This window comes from Girardinichthys multiradiatus, chromosome 18 (genome assembly GCF_021462225.1).
Source record: "Girardinichthys multiradiatus isolate DD_20200921_A chromosome 18, DD_fGirMul_XY1, whole genome shotgun sequence".
Classification (NCBI taxonomy): domain Eukaryota; kingdom Metazoa; phylum Chordata; class Actinopteri; order Cyprinodontiformes; family Goodeidae; genus Girardinichthys; species Girardinichthys multiradiatus.
The window spans coordinates 10,904,137-10,924,384 of NC_061810.1; the positions used below are offsets into that span (position 1 = coordinate 10,904,137).

Here is a 20,248-nt window from a genome sequence, read left to right on the forward strand (position 1 = left end):
GACTATGCAGCTTGACAATAAAAACAAAGTCACTGATTGGCTGAAAAAAATTAAATGAAGCTAATGAGTATCCTATTCAAAGTCCAGACTTGAATTTGATCAAGATGTGTTGACATAAGCTTAAATATGCTGTTTTGTTTCAAAACCCTCTGCTGTGGCAAAATTAAACCTCCACATAGATTTAAAAAACTTTTTGCCAGTTGTCAACAACTCCTGATGTTAGCTGTTGCCACCAAAGCTCCTCTAATAATTGCTCTCTTAACCAGATATTGGATTTAGGGTCAATGACTTTTTCACATAGAGCCAGGTTGGTTTGGATAGCTTTTTTCCTTAAGTAACTGAAATCATCATGTGAAAACGGCATATTTGTATTTGCATGGCTTATCTTTTCTCACATATTCATCTCAGATATTAAAATTAGTTTGATGATCAGGAACATTTAAGTGTGACAGAAAAGCAAACAGAAGACATCTATAAGGAGGCAAACACTTTACTTCATGCATCTGTTTTGGTCTATACAGATGTCTTCTCTATATATGATGTCATGTCCCAAGTTATACTTTATTTCTCCTGAATGTTTTCCAACTTTGTGGTCAGCTGTGCTTCAAAGAGTCAAACATCTGACATAAAAATTACACAGCAACATTCTCGTTTGAATTGCTCACGTGTTCAGTTTTCCATATGTCCGACTGATGCCACTTGTGTTTTTCTTTAACCTGTTTCCATTAGAGCCGACTCTATTTCATGTGCAGAAGCAGCAGCAGACTGAGTGGAGCTGCAGAGCGTGACGTCTGCTTGCAATCAGCAGCTTTCATAAATCTCCCTCTGTGCTCTCTGGAGCAGCCGCAGATTACATGTTGTTGTGCTGTTTGCTGAAAGTTAATGATGCTGTCTTTCCAGAATTTAGGCAAAAGAAAAATACAGTCTCGTCTTGATGGACGGGTTCTGTTATGGAGCCTGCTCACTGGTTGGTAAATGCCTGAGTGTGTGCGGCTGATTGTTGATCGTTCAGCTCCAGGGCCTGGACAAGGAAAGGGTGATGTAATGCCAAAGTGGGACCTCGCTGCCAGCCGAGAAGCCGACGTGGCAACGATTTTGAGGTTGTGATAGGGCAGAGATTGTGTGTGTGTGTGTGTGTGCGTGCTCCAGCTGCAGAGAAAGAACAATTGATGGATACGACTGAGATGGATTTTGGCTCAGAGTTGGTAAATGACTTCATCTCTACACAGTGTGTGTTGCATAACAGATATCAGTGTTTTATTAACTGATTGAGACGTTTCTTTTCCTGGGAAAATTGCAGGATCCTTACATGACATCCAGGGAGTTCAGTCTTTTTCTGAAGCAGTTCCTGGAGAATGATGAAGAAATCCATAGACCAATTTTTTTTTTTACTCAAAAACTAGAAACAGTATGTGTGGTTTTCTGCCTGTGTTTTCATGCTTCCGCTTTATCCACAGTCATTTTATTTCCCAAAGTTCTTGAGGTCACATCCGCTCAGCAGTCCCCAGTATCCTCCCTGTTGTTGACATTGGAGGCCTGTTCACTTCCATTCCTATCTAATCCAGACCCACAGAAGACACCGTGATGGCAGTCATTCACTCCCACTGATCACTGCACTTGTTCTGTATCCATATTATTTAAACTGAAATACAGCAGCATATGACATTTTTTAAAAACCACAGACACCCAGTTAAAACAGGTCCTATTTCACCAGCATGCCAAATTCACAAAACTGATTATCCAGTGATCAACTACATGCAATCTTTGTACTCTAGCTCATCTCTTCCTTCTGCTTGTGTTCAGACTTGTAGCTGACAATAGTTGGACTCATTCCATGAACGAAACCTAGAAATACATAAAAAAGAAAAGCGTGACAGGAAAACAGCAAGTACTGGGCAGCTGGGAACACAGCTTAAATTTGTTTTGACATTACATTTGGAATGCCAGACTTGGCCTGCATGATACAATGTCCACCCAAGACCAAAGTAGTGATAGCAAAGTTTAGTGTACAGCTCCAATTTGGGCTCATAAAATGAAGATTTATCGGTGTTTGAAATCAAGCACACTCAGGTATGAGGGACACAGTTTCTATTTTACTTACATATATAATACAAACAGCAGGGGGCGTAATTGTCCAAGTTTAGGTCTCAAGCTCCTTATGGTTGAACATCAATGTATATATGGTGTATTCCTTTAAAAATCAATAAACCAAAACAAATCTAAATTTTGAGCTTCTCATACAGTTAAGTGTAACACAAAGTGTTTTGCAGAGGTTAAAACATAAAGGCAGACATTTAAACACTGCAGGCATACACACAATAAAATGATCAAAATGATAAAATCAAGTAAACAAACAATCAGATAAAACAACTAGTTACTGGTAACAAAAAAACAAAACAAAACACATTAGAAATTAATAGCAAAATCAATCAACAGCTTTCGGCTTCAACAGAAACCACTTCACCCAGCATCAGGTTCTGGCACTGGGCTGAAATCAGGATTCACCACCAAGCCACCAGACCAGGTCACCTACTGCAACAAACTGCAGGTAACAGCTAGTTAACTACAGTACTGTTTCAGCAATTTGGACTTTTCTGCAGACAGGTTACTGGATATAATAAAAAAACAAAGAAACATATTTCAAAATTGGTCAAAAGAAGACTCATCTTGCTGAAGACAACCAAGACATCAAAAAGTCATTGGACTTTCTAACAGAGGAGATTACTGCAATCAAGCAGCAGCAGAAATATATTCTTGAACTTAAGGAGTTAAGAGCTGTGCTGCTGCAGAACACAGAAAGACAAAAACATTGTTGATATTATTACTGGACTGGAAATCAAACCACTGTCATATGTGAAAGCAATTGCTCCTAGAAATGATGAGGAACCAAGTAAACAGTATTCAAACTTTCTGGTTAGCAAAGGAAACAAATTTAACAAAGACAACATTGAGGCATGCCATCAATGGCCACAGAGAAACAAGAGGGACAAATTAGCCATCATATTCAAGTTTGTTGACTTGAAAAAGAAAATAAAACTCCTGAAACAAGGAAGGAAATACAAAGGCTATGATGAAAAAACTAAGCAAAATACAAAGTACAAGGTCTGCAAATGGTCAAATTTACATAAAATTCAACAGGAGAGCAATAGCAGAAAAAAATATAATGCAGCAAATTAAATCGATCAAGATTAGCTTACTTTTGTTGTTGGTGTTTCATAAGTGATGCCTCTGTAACAAAGCAATTTCCTGTAAAGGATTAATAAAGTTCTATTCTATTTAACAAAAGTGTATTTTAAAGTTGTTGAAAATATGACCACTGTAGTTAACATATTGCAATCAATAACCACTGAAATTAGTTTAGATGGCAAGAAAATAAAAAATTCCAAGTTGTATCTACAGAACACCTGGTTTAAATATAGAAGTGTCTGGATTGAGAAAACCTTTAGCAAACTCTGCCACAAATCTATGTTCATCTGTGGAGAATTCAATATTGACCCTCAAAATTCAATTAAACACTTAGAGAAGAGTTTATAAAATTAATGTACATCATGGGAATATATCTAGAAATGGCCTGACCTGGCAGAATTACATCTCACAGTGCAACATATTTATTAATGGCATAGAAAACAGTGTAAGAAGAGAATTCTTAATTATACTAGTAACTTTTTTTTTTTTTAACAGATTCTAATAGTATTTACAGGGAATATGAGCAGAATTCATTAATCTACAAAATAATTAGGACTGAAGAATCTCAGTTGTTAAAACAAAATTGGAAAGTAATATAATATACAAACATTGCAGATCAGTTTATGAAGATTTTCAAGAATATCTCTCTCTCCCCAAGTAATATAATTCAGTAAGAAATGTGAATATACCAAAGGACCCATTAATCCCTAAAGCATAAAAAAAAAAAGCTTGTAAGAGAACATCTTGTACAAAAAATTCACAAGATCTAGAACTAAACAAGCAGAGATACATCAACGACAATATTAAACGTGTCAAAAAGATTATAGTAACCTATTAGATAAGATCGTTAGAGGCATTTGGATTACATTAAATATTAAACCTAACCGCAGCCAAATAAATGACCCACATTGTATTAAAACCTGTACATCTCATAATAGGTGAGAACCAGGAGGCTCTAGTGCAGGCACAATCACAGGATAAAGTTCTAAAGAGTTTAGTAACATTGGCTGATTCAGGCTCCAGCGGGAGTCTGGTTTCAGCGAGTTGGCACACTGGGGAAGAGATGACAGTAAGTAATGGGTCAGGTGAATTAGATCATTGCAAACAGAACTGAACTCTTACTTCGAGGTGGATTTAATCTTTCTGGGAGATGGTGAGCAAGCCACAGAGACTGAGGTTGACAGGTCGGTGTGCTGTGTGAGCGAGATACAGAAGTTGGGTTGCGTTGGAGGCTGGACAGGCAGCACGTGGAGCACGAGCAGCGATTCTGCTAGTTGATCCGGGAAACCCAGAGAAGTCATATAGCTGAGGTGAATTCATTTAAGCATTCACCCAACCATGCAGAAGGCAGAATCACAACAGACAATCCAGGACCGGATGTCACCAACAGCAACCTTAGACAAGAGAAACACAGCCAGGTTAGAAACCAGAATGTTCTGAGCACAGGTAGATACAGAGCAGAGTCTGTTGGTCTGATTACCACTCTAGGTAAGCAAACAATCTGGTACCTCCTCCAAGGTTCCAACAGCTTATGAAGCTCTCTCTGATCGTTCCTGATGAGGAACAGCTGTGTAGCTGCACCTGCCTGTGGAGAGACAGAGAACAACACTCTACATAAACAAGCAACCTGTGCTCAGCTCCATGGCTGACGGTACATAACATGGCTGAGGTGGTTCACAGCTTTAAAGATTTTTTTGTCAGTGTTGGACCAGATCTGGCAAACAATCTTAAACAAAGGGTTGCCAGCAGATAAGGTAGACAAACTCATAAAAATAAATCCAAATTTGATGTTTCTTTCAGGAATACAAGAGGAAGAAATTATAGAGATTGTAAGAAAGTGTAAAAACAAATTCTCCACTGATTGGAATAAAACTGACAAGGTCATAATTGAAAAGGTTATCGATTGGGGTTTCCAAAAAAAACTTACAATTACTTTGGTACATTTTCAAATGAAATTAAAATAGCTACAGTCTTAAAATTGTACAATTGTGGAGATAGACACGTGTCCTCAAATTAAACGCCTGTTGCTCTTCTTTATCAGTTCTCAAAAGTAATGGAAAAACTGTTCACTGCCAGACTAATCAAATTTATTGATAAACAAAATATATTAACAGAAAGCCAGTAGGTTTAACACAAGGAAGTTTTAGAGCAAACAGCCCAACAGCAATGGCATTAATTGATTTCATTTTAGAAGTAACTAATTATATTGATCGGAAGAAATACGTAGTTGGGATTTTCATGGACTTAAAAAAAGTAGAATTAATCTTACTCTAAACACATTCTTTCATAAATTAGAATGATATGGACTAATAGAGAACTGATGTTAAGGTGGATAAAAAGATATCTAAGAAACAACCAGCAGTTTGTGCAAATAAGTATGTCTTTCTGTGGGGTCACTCAGGGGTCAGTGCTGGGTCCTAAAGTATTTATTCTGTATATAAATGATATGTCCAAGGTATCAAACATTTTGTGCTTGGGGGAGGATTTAGAAAAGCTTTTGGAGATGATTACCCAAGCCTGAATTACTGAAGAACACTTTAATATAAACAAATTATCACTAAATAATTTGGCTGTTTGGATACACCTTTGAGAAGCACCAGCGAGACTCTCAAGGCTGACGGAAAATTAAGAGTCAGCCTAACCCAAATAATTATTGTTTTTTTCTGAATCTGGCTCCCCTGCACGGCCTTGATGGCTGGCTATCTTCAACTTCTCCTGGAAGTTATGTAAACATGACGCTCTGCTCCCTCTGCCCCCTCCCTTCCCTGAGGACATCTGTGGACCTGCTCAGAACTTTGTAGCCAGTTGATGAATCTTCCAACGTACCATCAAAGACAATGACCTCTGGGACAGTGCTTCATGGACTTACTTGCACACATTCACTCGCGCACACACACACATGCTCAAGATAAACATATGTACCCCACACACCACCTTCACCGTTCCCGGCATGATGTTGTTTTGTCAACTTGTTGCTTCTTTGTTCTGAGGTTTTTTGCAATCTCAAACTGTATCCTGCTAAGGATAAAGTGTAAAATATGATTTTTTCCCTCTACTTACCTAATGTGGCCTCTTTTCTCATCTAGCAAGGGCAGCGCCTGTGAGCGGTCAGCAAAGCCTCGGTGACCCGCCCCCCCCCCCCCCCCCCTCTTGTCTTGTGTCATGATGTATGTTTGGATGGGTTGTACTGGAATTTTAATTTCCCCTCAGGGATCAATAAAGTATCTTTGAATTGAATTGAATTAAATGTCAATTAAATTAAATTAATTCTATTTGGAAACATAGAAACACCTATTAAAACATAGATGTAAATGTAAAGGTAAATAATGTAACAATTTATGAATATACATTTTTAGGTGTGACAATAGATCATGTTTTTTGTGCCACTTGAGGCCTTCTTTTTTCAACAGTAGGCAGATAGGAGAGAGTGCAAAGACATTCAGCAAAGGTCACCAGGTCTGGGACTCGAACTCGGGACAGCCGTATCAAGGACTATAGCCTCTGCATATGGTCACGTGTGTAACCCCTACACCACCAGCGCCGCACCAGATCATAATAGTAGTTAGGAAATCACATATAACATATATACAATCTAAATGATCAGGAAGTATTTCAATTTTAGGTAAAGCAAGGTACTTTTATATCACAAATCACTCCAACTACTGTATTCCTCCCTTATTGTACCATATTTGGAAAACTCTGTAGAGGTTTGGAGCAATATATATAAAATTTGAACCGTTATGGAAACCACAGAAAAGAGTAAAAAGAATGATTGTTAATGCTGGCTATCATGAACATACAAATATGCTATTTTACAAGTCCAGTACCCCAAAGTTTGTTGATCGGGTCAAATACCAAATAGCACAAATGATGTACATAGTATGACACAACCTACTGCCTGTAAATACTCAGACAGAGATGGAAGCTATAACTATATAAGGCTACATAAGAAAAATATAATCTTTAGATTCTGAGTGTTGGAAAACTTTTTATGTTTTTATCTGCAAAGTGAAACTGTGGAACAGCCTCAATGTAGATATACAAGAATGTCAAAACATCATCCAACCTTATTTAGTTGATGAGGGCCTAACTTTGCTACTTGGGTAGCATTTAATGTTTCTACTTCTTCCTGCCCCGTTTCAAACATAACATTGAGCTGTTTTACTGTGAACAGCATGAAATCTATGTCATACATTATATTTTTTGTTTCTGTTACTCTTTCATTTACCAATCATGTTTAAATAAACTAATAAAATAATAAATTATACAGGAAAAGGCAGTCAATAAAGGAATAAACAGACTTTCCTTGTTTTAAACTCTTCTTCTTCTATGAGGGAAATTTACTGCCAAAAATCAAGAGCACATATTTTCAATTTGACAGCAGGATTTCATTCTGCTTGCACTCAAAAGGTGTGCTTTCTTTCAAATATACTCTGTTCTTTCTCAAATCTTTGTTTCTGTGCTCTGATCTGATGCTCTGTCATTGATAATTTCTCCTCCTGCTTGCTTCATCCTCCATGCGCGCAAACTTGCTCTCTGCTCAGATCAAAACTGCGCTCTCAAATTTCTTCCCGGCTCGCAAATTATTTTTGCTCTCTCATATTAAAGTCGTGTCATCACCTAGCAACCATATCAGCCAATAGAATAACAGTGTGTAACTGCTAGGTCACAGGCTTAGTTGGGATGCGCTTGAATCAAGCGTCCGCCCTGGTGTTGTTGCGGCTGAGCTTCGGAAGAGAGCGCTAGAGAGACAGCGCGATCGTGTCTATCCTGGACCTGAAGATGTGGCCTGTGATGTGTGCACTGGAAGGAAGCAGAAGGCGACCAGGTCTTGTCTGGTCTGTTTGGCTTCTTACTGTGAGGAACACCTCCAGCCTCACTATAACGCAACTCCACTACAGAAACACAAGCTGGTGGAGCCCTCCAAGAAGCTCCTGGAGAACTTCTGCTCTCGTCACAATGAGGTGATGAAGGTTTTCTGTCGCACTGATCAGCAGTGTATCTGCATTTTGTGCACCATGGATGAGCACAAAGGCCCTGAAACTGTTCCAGTGGCAGCCGAGTGGACGGAGAAGCAGAAGAAGCTGGAGGAAAACGACACCAAATCCAGCAGAAAATCCAGGATCAGGAGAAGAACATTAAAAGGCTCCAGCAGGACATGGAGGCCATCCGTGTTTCTGCTGATAAAGCAGTGGAGGACACTGAGGAGATCTTCACTGAGCTGATCCGTGTCATTCAGAAAAAAAGCTCTGATGTGAAGCAGCAGATCAGATCCAAGCAGGAAACTAAAGTGAGTCGAGTCAAAGAGCTTCAGGAGAAGCTGGAGGAGGAGATCATTGGGCTAAAAAGAAAAGATGCTGAGCTGGAACAGTTCTCACACACGGAGGATCACAACCAGTTCCTTCAAAACTACGTCTCACTGTCAGCCCTCAGTGAGTCTGCAGACTCATCCAGCATCCCCGTTGGTCCTCTGAGGCCCTTTGAGGATGTGACAGCAGCTGTGTCCAAGCTCCGAGACAAACTGCAGGACATCCTGACACACACTGGGACAAACATCTCCCTGACAGTGTCTAATATTGATATTTTGCTGTCTAGTTCCCAAGCAGAACCAAAGAACAGAGCTGAATTCCTGAAATATGCTTGTGAAATCACTCTGGATCCAAACACGGCTTACAGAACACTGTTGCTGAGCAAAGAGAGCAGAACAGCATGTGTCTGGTATGAAGAGGAGTCCTACACCCCTAATCCTGAGAGATTCACCAGATACAGACAAGCCCTGATCAGGGAGAGCCTGACTGGATGTTGCTACTTTGAGTTTAAGTGGGCTGGAATAGGACCTTTTGTAGCAGTTGCATACAAGACCATCAGGAGAGAAGGGACGTCCATAGAATGTTTGTTTGGATTTAATGATAAATCTTGGGCATTACGCTGTTACTTTAACAGCCTGTGTTTTGGTAGAACTGGTTACACTTTCTGCCACAATAAAGCTGAGACCGCAGTCTCAGGTCCTCAGTCAGGCAAAGCAGGACAGTACCTGGATCACAGTGCAGGTGTTCTGTCTTTCTATGATATCTCTGAAACCATGACTCTGCTCCACAGAGTCCAATCCATATTCACTCAACCGCTCTATGCTGGACTTTGCTTTTATTTCTGCGATGGAGGCGATGTTGAGTTCTGCAACCTCAAAGAAACAGAATAAATCAGATAGTGACCAATATTGAATATATTATATGTTCTAACTCTCTCTCCTTAACAAGAACTGATATACTATATGGAATTGTTCACTTCTGTATAGGTACATCATAAATAATTAGAATATAATTGACATTTCTATATATTTATAGGGATTCAATTTATTTAATAATTTTTAGTGTTAATTTGCAGGAAACCCAAACATAAACATAAATGTTACACAACCATGGGGAAGTCTGCTGACTTGACCTGCGGACAGTAATTTATACTCTCCACAAGTAGGGTAAGCCCCAGTCACACATTACAGCAAAGGAAGATGGCTAGTAAGAGTGCTGTATCCCAGAATATTAATAGAAAATTGAGTGGAAGCAAAAGGTCTGATAGAAAATGGTGTACAAGCAACAAGTATTACGACAGTTCAGCTCTGATTTATTTACAGTATAGAGTGCTGATTCAAAACAAATGTCCCCAGGCACTTGACAAAACAAACCGATCCAATTGAGAGGTAGTATGGACCAAAGTCTAATTTAGAGTTTTGGGCAAGATATACAAAGAGAAAACTGCAGCTGGAGTCCAAGCTTTTTAGCGCAACCACACATAGATCTATCCGGACCTGGCCTAAAACTGTCACATTCCTTGTGTTAAGCCACTCCTTAAACAGAGATAAAGCCAGGAATGTTTTACCCCAGCTATTGAGAAAAGGGACGGGAACGTTGCTCAGTGATCCAAAGTTCTCTTGTTCAGTGGAAGTAAATGTTGCATTTCATTTAGAAATTAAGGTCCCAGAGTCTGGAGGAACAGTGGAGAGGCCCGAAATCCACACCGTTTTAGATCCATTGTGAACTTTCCACCATAAGTGAGGATTTGGTTAGGTAATCTCCTGGTGTTGGTCCACTGCATCCAAAGTCAGCACAGACATCTACAAGGCACTTCATGTGCCCTCTGCTGACTAGCTTTATGGAGGTGCGGATATCATTTTCCAGCAGGACTTGGTACCGGCCCATGATGCCAAAGGTACGGACACCAGCTTTAATGACCATATGGCCGAAACACCACAGATAATCTATTGAGTGTAGTCAAGAGGAAGATAAGGGACACCAACAATGCAGATGGGTTGAAGGTCACTGTTAAAACAAGCTGGACTTTTGAAACACCTCAGCAGATCCACAGTCATCTCCTACATGTCTTGCTGCATTCAATGAAAAGCTCTGAGCAACTATGGAGTACATATACTGTACAGTAAATTAATATACTAGGTCCACATTTATGTAACACATATTTTTTAATTGGTCCAAGGTAGTATTCGAATCTTCTGAGAAACTGATTTTTGGGTTTTTGTTAACTGTAAGCCTTAATTATTAAGATCAACAGGAAAAAACATATACCTGTGTGGAATTTATGAGTTTAACTTTTTGAAATAAACCTTTTAATGATATTCAGATTTATTAAGCTGCATCTCTATGTTCCTTTACTGAGTAATGTGGATGTGATGGCAAGCCACACAGGGTAAGAGCCACACCCTACTATAATCTGGTTTTCCTTTAATTTACTTTGTAGTCATTACTTTAAATATTCCTTAATTATATAGTTTTTTTTGTTTATTCCTCTATCACCTTACAATGTTTATATGAAGTGCACACATATTAACACTGCAAGGTCAATTCAGTTCTGTGTTGTATTAATACTCTTTTCTTTGTTTGAGTTTACCTGGCTGTTTGGCGTTTGGCTTCCCCTTCCTGATGGGCAAAAGGCATGGCTAAGGGCTGAGATTCCTGAAGTACTGCTGATGGCCTCATTGGACTGAACCAAACGCTTCATGCCAAGTGGGGGGAACCTTAGGGGGTGTTTTGGATTTATTTCCTGTTATGTGGCAGCCATTTAGTCTTCCCCTATTGTGTGTGTGTGGTTTAGCTAAACCTGTATTTAAGGGCCCTTATGTGTTAGTTCAGGAGGTCGCCCAGGAGGAGTCGATTTTGTATCCAGAGTAGACGGTGGTTGTCGGTGGTGAGACTACGTCGAAGAAGAACGGTTTTGGTGCGGCGCGGGAAAAACAAAAATATAAATTTATCGGATTCGGAAAAGGTGGATTTGGGCATAAACTGGTATGTGAATGGTTCGGTTGGAAATGGAGACAGGAAATGAGGAAGACATGGATTTTGAAGGGTGGACGCCAGCTGGGAGAGGAAGAGGGAAAGGACGTGGAAGAAATAAAATAGATGAAGGAAAGGGAATTGGTGATATCCAAGGTAGCAAGCGAGAATTGGAAGGAAGCAGTTCAGAAGAAGAAAGGATAGTTTGGAGAAAAGTTATGAGGGAGGAATTTAAAATAATATTGAAACTTAAGAACGAGGAAGAACAGGATAACATCAGCCCCATTGTGGTGTCAAGAGAGATAAAAAAGAAAATTGGAGATGTTGAAATGGTAAAGATTTTGAGAGATGGAAACTTATTGGTAGTTTGTAAAAATGAAGAACAAAAGAACAAGGCTTTAAAGGTGGATAATATCTGCAAGAAAACGGTGTTGGAGAAAAAAATCATGGGAGAAAATAAAAAAATTAGAGGAGTGATTTATGGGATCACTCCTAGATGAAGATCTTGATAAAATTAAGAGAAGTATTATTGGTGCAAAAGTGAATAACTTGAAGAGATTGTCAAAAACAATAAATGGAGAAAAAGTAGGAAGTATATCAATCCTCAATGAATTTGACGAAAAAGAGTTGCCACAAAACATCAAAATAGGTTATCTCAGCTTTCAGGTTAGACCTTATATCCCTCCACCACTTCGTTGTTTCAAATGTCAAAGGTATGGACACATAGCAGCAGTTTGTAAAGGGAAGCAGAGATGTCCAAATGTGGTGAAGATCACAAGTTTGAAGAATGTAAAGAAGAAGTACAAGAAAAATGTTGTAACTGTGGAGGGCAACAGAGTTACGTATGGAGGATGTGAAGTAAGGAAGAAGGCAAAAGAAATCATACAGATTAAAATGACTAAAAACATAAGCTATGCAGAAGCAGTTAAAAATGTGAAGGAACAGAAAACAAGAAAGATTGAACAAATAGCAAATCAAATTCCACAGCAAAGCAAAGTACAGTCAGAAGAAAATGTTACAATATCAGTAGAAAAACTAATATTATTTGTAGCATATGTTATCAATTGTACTGACCAAGACAAGCATAAAACTGAGAAGATTAAAATAATAGTGAGAGGAGCTGAAAAGTTTTTGGGGTTTAAGGAGGGATCGTGGGAGAACATAAATAAAAAGTTGGAGGTAGATGGGAGACAAGGAACATCTGGTGAAAGTACATGTTAATATTACAATGGAATGCAAGAAGTTTAATTGCTAACGGACAAGAATTTAAAGGTTATATTGATAGTCTTGAAGAACAACCAGAAATGATTTGTGTTCAGGAAACATGGTTAAAAACAAAGTTGGATTTTGTGATAAAAGGATATGATGGTGTAAGAAGAGATCGACAGGAGAGAAGTGGAGGAGTATGTGGAATATTTATTAAGCAAGGGATACAATATCAAGTATTAGGGAAAGGGAAAGAACTTGAATATATAGTAATTGAGATATGGGAACAAGAAGGTAAATTTAAAATAATAAATTTTTATAATCCATGTAAAACATTGTCAATTGAAATAATGGAGGAGTTAAATGAATATTTGGAAGGGAAAGTAATTTGGTGTGGAGATTTTAATGCAAATAGTACATTGTGGGGTAATTGTAATGATAAAAATGGACAAGTTATAGAAGAATTAATGGAAATAAAAAATCTAGTATGTATTAATGATGGGAGGGGAACAGGAATCAATGTAAGAACAGGGATGGAATCAGTTATTGATTTAACAATGGTTTCAAATGGTTTAGCTGGTAGTTGTGAGTGGGGCATTGATAAAAAATCAACAATAGGTAGTGATCATTATCCCATTACAATAAGAGTAGGATTAACTTTAAATAATAAGAATATAAATGTCAATAAAAAACTAAATTTTAATAAGGCAGACTGGACTAAATTTAGATACTTGAGTCAAATAAACTTAGAGAAAGTAGATATGAGAATGGATATAAATGATGTAAATTTAAAAATTTGTAAGGTAATCATGGAAGCAGCAGATAATTCTATAAAGAAAGTAGGGTGTAAAAGTAATACGAAAATGGTACCATGGTGGACAAATGAATGTAAAGAAGCATTAAAGTTAAGAAATAAAGCATTTAAGGTACTAAAAGGAAATCCAATTTATAAGAATTTAATTGATTTATAAAAGAAAGCAAGCAATAGTAAGGAGAACTATTAAGAAGGTAAAAAGAGAATATTGGAGAAATTTCTGTAGCACAATAGGGAAAGAAACAAAAATAGGAACAATTTGGAAAATAATTAAAAGAATGAATGGCATAAAGAGAGAGTTTGAATATCCTATATTAAAAATAAATAATATAAATATAGTAAAAGATGAAGATAAAGTTGAAATATTGGCAAGAATATTTAGTAAAATTAACAGTTCAAATAATATTAGTGAAGAGGGAAGAAAAGGAAGAGAAAATACAAAACGTATATATAAAGATGTATTACAGAATGTTGAAGAAACAAATAATTTGTTAAATGTTGAATTTACAAAAGCTGAATTAAATTATGCACTTAGGAAGACAAAAAATACAGCACCAGGTAAAGATCAAATTTGGTACAGAATGATAAGGCAACTTGGTGGAAAATCGAAAGATATAATATTACAATTATATAATAAAATATGGGAGGAGGGAAAATTACCACTGAGCTGGAAGGAATCAATTATAGTACAAATAGCTAAACCAGGAAAAGATAAATCAAATCCAGGAAATTATAGACCAATAGCCTTAACATCAAATCTATGTAAAATAATGGAAAAATGATTAATAGTAGACTAGTATATTATTTAAATAATAAAGGATATATGTCAAAGTATCAAAGTGGTTTTAGAAAAGGGAGGAGTACTAATGATCCAATGCTATGCTTAGAGCATGAAATTAGAAGAGCACAGGTAAATAAAGAAAGTGTTGTGGCAGTATTTTTTGATATAGAAAAAGCATATGATATGATGTGGGTGGAAGGATTATTAATTAAATTACAAATACTGGGCATTAAAGGGAAAATATTTAAATGGATCAAAGACTTTTTAACAAATAGGAAAATACAAGTTAGAATTGGGGAAGTGATCTCAGGAAAATATATAGTAGAAAATGGAACTCCACAGGGTAGTATTATAAGTCCGTTATTGTTTTCAATTATGATAAATGATGTATTTAAAGATATTGGAAAAGTAATGGGATGTTCACTTTTTGCAGACGATGGAGCTGTTTGGAAAAGAGGAAAAAATGTAGATTTCATTGTAAAGAAATTACAAGAGGTTATTATTGAAATAGAGAAATGGGCGTTACAATAGGGATTTAAGTTTTCAGTTGAAAAAACCAAAGTAATGATATTTAATCAGAAAAAAATAAACAAGGAAATAAAATTAAAATTATATAACCAAGAATTAGAGCAAGTAAAGTATGTAAAATTTTTAGGATTATGGTTTGATGAAAAACTAAAATGGAATATACATATTCAAAAAGTTGTTGATAAATGTAAGAACATTTTAAATATTATGAGATGCTTGGCTGGCAGTGACTGGGGAGCAGATAGGAAATCACTAAAACAGATTTACACAGGAATGATAAGATCTAACATAGACTTTGGTTGTATAGTTTACTGTTCAGCAGCTAAAACACATCTAGTTAAATTAGACATTATCCAACATCAGGCATTAGGATTATGTACTGGAGCATTTAAAACTACACCAACAGCAGCAATAGAAATAGAAATGGGAGAAATGCCGTTAGAGTTAAGAAGAATAAAACTAGAAATAAATTATTGGTTAAATTTACAAGGTAATAACTTGGATCATCCAAATTGGGAAATTTTAAATCCATGTTGGGAAAAAGAAAAGAAAGAAATGAAGAGTTTTGGATGGACAATTGAAAATAAAGTAAATGAATTTAAAATGATTGATTTAGAAATTAGTCAAACATCACCTATATCAATTATACCACCATGGATTCTACCAGAAGCAACAGTAGATATGTCAATAATGGAAAAGAAGCAAGATAAATCTTCCATAGTAGATAGTTATTCAGTACAGATACATTTAAATAATAATTATAGATATATTCAAATATATACAGATGCATCAAAAATAAATGGAAAAGTAGGAATAGCTTTTGTAGTACCAGAATTCAATCTAAAAATAGGAAAACGAATTACAGACGGCTTATCAGTATACGCAGGAGAAATATTGGCTATATTATTAGCTTTACAATGGGTAGAAGACATAAAACCATTAAAAACAGTCATTTGCTCAGATTCAAGCTCTGCATTATTAAGTTTAAAATATAATCAATCAGATGGTAGGATGGACATTTTATTAGAAATATTTCATACATTATACAGAATACAAAAAATGGGCTTGATAGTTATATTTGTGTGGGTTCCAGCACATATTGGAGTAGAAGGAAACGAGAGGGCAGATAAAATAGCAAAGAGGATAATTCAAAATCCTATTCGTTTTATAGTTAAAACAAGTAAATCTGAGGGAAAGAGTATTGTTCAAGGAAAGCTGATGGAAAAATGTCAAAAAAGGTGGGATGAAGGAAAAACAGGAAGATGGTTTTCTAAAATTCAGAAGATAGTAGGAGAAAGAAGAAATGGAAGACAAAATAGGTATTAAGGAAAAGGTTAATTTATTAGATATTTTAAGGAAGAATTTAGGGAGTAAACATGTACAAATAGTGATTCGTTTTTTAAAGAAAACAAAATTATTTCATAGAATTTGATTATAGTAAATAAAATTGTGAAAGTATGGAGGATATAGAAGGGTAGAATACAATGTAATGTGTAAGTATGTCTATTTGTATATATACATATAGGTAAGATATATTTATTTATTTAATTTGTAGAATTAAATATATATATAAATAGATAGACCGATACGAACCACACTCCATACCAGTAAGTGGCGGTAATGCTACTAAAAGTTTGTTGCCAACCGCCAATAAAACCAACAAGAAGAAGAAGAAGTTCAGGAGGTCGGTTTTGGTTCATATCTGTCAGTGAGTCTTGTCAGTGATGATTTTGAGTCTGGTATCTTGAGTTGACCTCTTTTATTGGCATGCCTGTATAATTGCCCATTTTGTTAACCATTTTTTTCATGTTTTTTGGGTAAATAAAACCCACTTTTTGAATTCAACACCTGTGTCCTCTACTCTGTACTGCTTGGTTCCTGACAATTGGTGTCAGGAGACGGATCAACGCAGTACTGGACACAAGTGTTTTGTTTTTTTCCCCCCTTTGGCAATTTTCAACCCCCCCATCAAAGGAGGATGCATCGTGGTGGCAAAAGTGACAAGAAAAAAGGATCTGTTCAGCCCCTCGGTGCAGAAGAAGAGGAAAATGGAGCCTCTGGGGTTACTGAAACTATGGAGGGAGAGGAGAGGGCGCCTACTCTGTCCGATCTGGTGGCTATGCTACATGCCTATATGGGGCAACAGGACACCCGAGATGCAAAACAGAGTGAGGTAAATGTGCGTCAAGAACAACGATTTTAAAGTTCTTCAACATCAGTTTAACCTTTTGCAGTCTGAAATACAACTATCAATATCCGATTCTCCAGCAACTATTTCTGATCCATTAGGCTGACAATCAGCCTTCTACCTCTGCTCAGCAGGCCCAGGCTGAGGTAATGTCAGCTGGTTCTAATCCAACCATTTTATCGGCTATTCAGTTCCATCCACAGGTAGATTGTAGATTAGAAAAGTTAATTGAAGACGATCATGTTGAACATTTTTCGGTCACATTTGAACGTACTATCTGGAGTCAGCAAGTGCTAGTAAGACTCATCAGCTGCAAGGTCAGTCTACCACTAGGCCTTCAAAGTCCACCAGTAAAAAGATTGTCTGCTATCTCTGTGGATTAGAAGGCCATATGAAACCTATGTGCCCTGGAAATTCTGCTAAAATGGTCCAGATGTGCATTGCCCCTCAGTCTAAGATTGACCCTGAGTTGCAGGATGACAAGACTATCAAAATGAGTCAGATCAAAGTGAATGGGGTTACCCTTAACGCCCTTCTTCATTCTGGGAGTTTCCGGTCGCTTGTTCATTCAGATTTTGTCCCACCTAATAGTGTTTGCACAAACGACACAATTTCAATCTGCTGTGTCCACGGAGATAAGAAAGGATATCCAACAGCTGACATTTACTTTAAAGTCAGGGACCAGATGTATCTCCTGCATGTGGGTGTTGTTGGTGATTTGCCCTATGCTGCTTTGCTCAGGCGTGATCTTCCTGTGCTTTTTGATTTGTTGGAATCTGATCATATTCAGGAAAGTCATGTGGCTGTTACCAGAGCCCAGGCCAAGCGAACCGACCCCCGCTCTGAAATTCTGAGTGCCCTGCCCTTTTTCAATGAGGAACTGGAAACTACTGAAGTGAAGCCACGAAAGACCCACAGACAAAAAAGGCAGGAGAAGTTCCAGTTTTTATCGATGGACGTACCAATGGATACTGAGCCAGCAATGCCACAATGTGGCTTTGATATTCCAAAAGCTATTGCTGAACTTCAACAATCTGATCAGTCTTTGACACCTTTTTTACAGAAGGCAAAGTTAAAGGAACCCGGAGTGGAGCCAGACCTTAATGGTGATGAGTACATTTTGCAAAATGACATCCTTTATCGTCAGCAGGGGTCTATGTTGCAGCTAGTGGTTCCCCAACCAGTGAGAAATGCCATTCTCACCTTGGGGCATTCAATCCCCTGGGCTGGCCACGTAGGTAAGCACAAAACCCTAGCTCGCATTAAACGGCAATTTTGCTAGCCTGGCCTGGGCAAAGATGTGGCTCAGTTTTGAAGAAGTTGCCCAGAGTGTCAGATAACCTCAGCTAAAATTCCCCCCAGAGCTCCACTCCAACCTCTAACTGTCATTGGTACTCCTTTCGAGCATCTTGGAATGGACATTGTAGGACCTGTGGAGAGGAGTAAAACAGGGAATCGCTACATGCTTGTTGTAACAGATTATGCAACAAAATATCCTGAGGTGTTCCCTTTAAAATCTATAAAGGCTAGACTTATTGCATCTTGCTTGGTGCAGTTATTTGCAAGGGTTGGGTTTCCACGAGAAATACTAACTGATCAGGGAACAACTTTTATGTCTACTTTATTGAAGCAAGTCTATCAGTTGCTGGGCATCCAGAGCCTGAGAACATCCCCTTACCACCCTCAAACCGATGGGCTAACAGAACGCTTGAACCAAACTTTGAAACAGATGCCCAGAAAATTTATCAATGACAGTGGCAAAGATTGGGATCAGTGGCTACCGTATCTCCTTTTTGTGAGGTACCCCAAGCATCCGCTGGTTTCTCTCCCTTTGAGCTGTTGTATGGTTATGAATTTCGGGGCCCTCTCTCTCTGCTGAGAGTGATCTGGGAGGGACAGAAGGAGGGGGCGGGACCCAATAACATGGTGTCTTATGTTATTCAGATGAGAGAGCGTTTGGAGAAAATGAGTGAGCTGGCCCAATCGCACATGTCAAAGGCCCAGCAGCAACAGAAGACTTGGTATGATAAGTCTGCTCGACAGCGCTCGTTTGTTCCAGGACAAAAAGTGCTTGTGCTCCTCCCCAGCGACAACAAAATGTTGGCCAAGTGGCAGGGGCCATATGAAGTCATGAGGAAGCTCGGACCCACCACATATGAGGTATCCACCCCAGGGCAGTTGCGTCCCAGAAAGGTTTTCCACATAAGTCTCCTAATAGAGTGGGTGCAGCGTATGGAACACAAAGCAGATGCAATGCTCATACGGAGGGTGCCTGAAGAGGATGAAGTGGATGAGCAATACCTACCACATGTGGGCTCTTTGGATTTGGACCTTGGCCATCTTCCCAAGGATAAGCAGCAGGAGGTGAGAGAGCTATGTACATCTGCGTTGTTCCAACGGAATCCAGGGAGAACTAATGTTGTCGAACATGATATTATTTTGTGAGAAGGTGCCAGTATGAGACGATTAAGCTATAGAATCCCAGAATGCCTACTGTCTTCATTAAAGGCTGAAGTTGATCTGATGCTGTCCCTAAAGATCATTGAGAAATCTAAAAGTGAAAAAAATGTGAGATTAAGGGCTACTGGCAGGTCCCACTCACTGAATAATCCAGAGAGTTCACTGCATTCAGGACGCCATGGGGGCTGTTCCACTTCACAGTCTTGCTGTTTGGATTACATGGAGCTCCAGCCACCTTCCAACGGCTGTTGGATCAGGTATTGCATAACTGTTCTGAGTTTGCTGTTGCTTACTTGGATGATATTGTCATTCACAGTACCACCTGGGAGGACCACATTGAACATCAGCGTATTGTGCTGGATTGTCTTCAATCAGCTGGGTTGACAATAAATTCATCAAAGTGCGTCTTTGCGGTGGCTGAGACAGAATACCTGGGGCATGTCATCGGCAAGGGGGTTATCAGGCCACAGACTGATAAAATCAAGGCTATGGAATCATGCCCTCTGCCCCAAACGAGGAAGCAACTTAGATTGTTTTTGGGCATGGCTGGGTTCTACCGCTGTTTTATCCCCCAGTTCTCCCATAGGGCAGCTCTGCTCACTGACATGACGGGATCCCACTCTCCCAGTGGACAAACCAAGCCTACAATTAAAACAGTTGCTTTGGGCTGATCAACACATGGATGTATTTTGTCTTTAAATTGTTCTCACACAAATATATCAGAGAAAGTTAGAAACTAATGTAAAACTATAACTGAAGCAGCATCCCTACTGTAAAACCACAAAGTAAACAGTAACGACAAA

General features: G+C 38.2%; 1 long non-coding RNA gene across 2 annotated transcripts; it reads right to left on the reverse strand.

The window, feature by feature from the left end:
• Positions 1–1,233: 1,233 nt before the first annotated feature.
• Positions 1,234–5,309, reverse strand: LOC124883630. 2 transcript variants are annotated; one of them, XR_007042257.1, is made up of 3 exons: positions 4,695–5,309; positions 4,309–4,580; positions 1,234–4,238 (listed from the first exon to the last, which is right to left on the reverse strand). It is a non-coding gene; the product is annotated as an uncharacterized LOC124883630 (long non-coding RNA). The 2 variants fall into 2 exon arrangements; XR_007042256.1 differs by lacking the exon at positions 4,695–5,309 and having other exon boundaries at positions 4,309–4,685.
• Positions 5,310–20,248: the final 14,939 nt, after the last annotated feature.